This window comes from Bos mutus, chromosome 7 (genome assembly GCF_027580195.1).
Source record: "Bos mutus isolate GX-2022 chromosome 7, NWIPB_WYAK_1.1, whole genome shotgun sequence".
Lineage (NCBI taxonomy): Eukaryota > Metazoa > Chordata > Mammalia > Artiodactyla > Bovidae > Bos > Bos mutus.
This window is the reverse complement of record NC_091623.1, coordinates 105,542,561-105,545,455: the sequence shown is the minus strand read 5'-3', so window position 1 is coordinate 105,545,455 and position 2,895 is coordinate 105,542,561. Positions and strand designations below refer to the sequence as shown.

The window sequence follows — 2,895 nt, the reverse complement described above, 5'->3', positions numbered from 1 at the left end:
TTTTCTTTCTTTCCTTTTTCATTTCACTCCTCTTTTTCCATCTCCTCCCCTCACCATAGCACCCCACACTCCATGCCAACAACCTAGTATGTGTCTTGTGTTTTTGTTCACCCATTCAATCCTAAACAGACTCATTCAATTCTAAGCATGTACCTGTATGCACATTTACATATACAGAGTTTATTTGTCACTGTTTCTTTTTTAAAAAATGGGATCATATTATAGTTTTTTGCTCCTTGCCTTCTTCACCCAACATTATTCATAGATATCTTTCCAAGTCAGCTAGTGTAGCCCTAATTCATTCTTTTTAACGGCTGTCTAATATTCTGTTATGTGGATGGATGAGTTTATCTGGTTGTTGCCTTGCTGATGTTCATTTCTCACTTCCAGTTTCTCACCACTGGGAGCAATGTTGCAGAAAATGTTAGGTACTGTTCTAAGATGTGATGGCAGCTCATCTTATTTGTCCTGGAGGCTCAGTTTCTAGGATTGAAGCCCTAAACTATACCACAGAATAGTCTGATGAATTCACCAGCTGTGGTCTCACCAAGCCTTCCCCTCACACCACCCTATGTCAGTCTTCACCTAGAGTTCCACTTTTCAGCCCCTCAGAGACAGCCCCTGGTGCTGTGGCCACCAGAGCTGGGCTCCCTTTTTGCCTCCTGCACTTGCACAGAATAAGACAAATCTCACTAGGAGTATCTGATTGGTGGAGCCTGCTGGGATGGCCACATTCCAGCAGCAACTTTGAGATTCCTAAATTGAGAAGGTGGAGCTCCAACACGGGCATTTCCCCAAACGTCAGAGAAAGGCTGTTCGAAAGATAATGGGGACTTCCCTGGTGGTCCAGTGGTTAGGAATCCGCTTTCCAGTGCACGGGATGTGGGTTCCGATCCCTGGTTGCATAAGATCCCACATGCCGCAGGGCAACTAAGCTCACTAAGCACAACTCCTGGGCCTGTGCACTCTAGATCTCATGCTCCACAACAAGAGAACCCCCAAACTTCAACAAGAGAAGCCGTGCACTAAAGAGAAGCCCCTGCACACCACAACTAAGACCCAGCACAGTCAAAAGATAACTTAAAAAAAAGACGCTGAGCAATTGCAAGTATGACAGCATTTATATAACACTCTTTTTTTTTTTTTATGCTTCAAAAAGCTTTATTGTTTCCATTTGATCCAAGGCTTGAGAGAGGGCTCCAGGGTGTTAAAAAGCTGCCTAGTGGCTGCAGAGAGGGCCTTCAGGCAGCCCTGATGTTAGGTGGGTTCTTCAATGGCCACTGGTCTCCAGAAGCTCCTAGTCATGCTTGAGGGTGAGCCTTTCGAGGAGATACTCGCCCAACCCAGCCTGGGGACCAGCCAGCCTGCGGAGGTTGGTCAGGTGGTCACCCATCTTCTTGATGAGTTTCATTTCCTCATCTAGGAAGTGGTTCTCCAGGAAGTCACAGATGTGGGGGTCTCTGCGGGCAGAAGCCAGGCCATGCAGATCCAACAGGGCTTGATTCAGGTTCTTCTCTACAAGAAGGGCGGCTTCCATAGTGTCCTGGGTTTTACCCTACTCATCTTGAGATGGCTTCTGCACGTCCAGGAAGAGGGCGCGGCCGCCACGCTGGTTTTGCAGTTTCAAGAGACGCCCCGCGCCCTCGCGCTTCTCCTTGGCCAATTTGCGAAAAAACTGACCCACACCCTCCAGGGCCACATCGTCGCGGTCGAAATAGAAGCCTATAGAGAGGTAGGTGTAGGAGGCCCGCAGTTGCATGTAAACCAGGCGGTTTACGGGGGGTTCCACCTCGGTAGAATAATTCTGACGAATCTGGGAGCTCATGATTGGTTGGTAATAATAAGGAGTTAAAAAATGGTGGCTGGTCCCGGGGATCGCGGACAGCTGAGTAGCTGACTCCGGAGGTTGCGACTGGAAAAAAGGTTGGAGGGTGGTCGGAGGCTGGAGCAAGGGGCGTCCCTGGGTCTGTTGCATCCAAGCACTGTTGAAGCAAGAGACAGATCCGCGGGGCCGCCGAGCGCACTTCCTATATAACACTCTTGGCACATAAGTCTTTCCTTATGAAGGTCTGTATTTCTATGGGGTAGAGATTCCCAAGAGTTTAATTGCTGCTTTCCAAACAGCAGTCACGCTTCCTGTTTTTACCAGCACTAGGTGAGTACGACTTTCCCTACTTTCCCATCAGCAGTAGGTATTACAGCTCTGATAGACACAAAAACATTGTATTACTAGATAGACTTTAGGTTTTCCTGACTACTAGCGTCATAATCTTTTTTTTGGGGGTGGGGGGCACCTAATTTGTTCAGTCATTAGCTACCTCATCATCCCCTTTACCCAATTTTCTATTGGGATGTTCTCTCCTTTCAATCTGCATGGTGGCTATCTTCCATCTGCCCCTCCAGATCCATGCTGTCTGCCTTTCTCCATCTGCTCTGTGGCTCTCACACCATAGGGATTCTAAAGAGCTTGCAGTCCTCAGCTTCTGGTTGGGTTTGGCCAAATGGAGGCACAGCTGGAGGTCACTGGGCAGGAGGAAAGAGAGACTGGAGTATTTATTCCCAAGCTTTCCCTACCCCTCCCACTAGGCGCAGGTCCTAGGTAGAGATGATTCCTTTCTGATACCAGCTCTCATGCACCTCCCTGGGTATGCTTCCTCAACCCTGCTCACACCTTTGAAAACAGTCTCTCCATACTGTCCCTTGAAGACCTCTCCTTATACTACTCAGTTTGGGTGTGCTTCCCACCTCCTACTGACACAACTACTCCTACTGGACTCTGACTGATACAAGATAGGAATCCTTTCTCTGTTATCAGTGTTACAGTTGTTTCTTCAAGGTCTATTTTTTTGCCCAATGACTTTATTTTTAGTATCTTTGCCATACTAAAGATTACAC

The 2,895-nt window shown here is 47.8% G+C and overlaps 1 pseudogene; it reads right to left on the bottom strand.

The window, feature by feature from the left end:
- Positions 1–1,183: 1,183 nt before the first annotated feature.
- On the bottom strand, positions 1,184–2,089 carry LOC102270950 (ferritin light chain pseudogene; annotated as a pseudogene).
- Between the last annotated feature and the right edge of the window lie 806 nt (positions 2,090–2,895).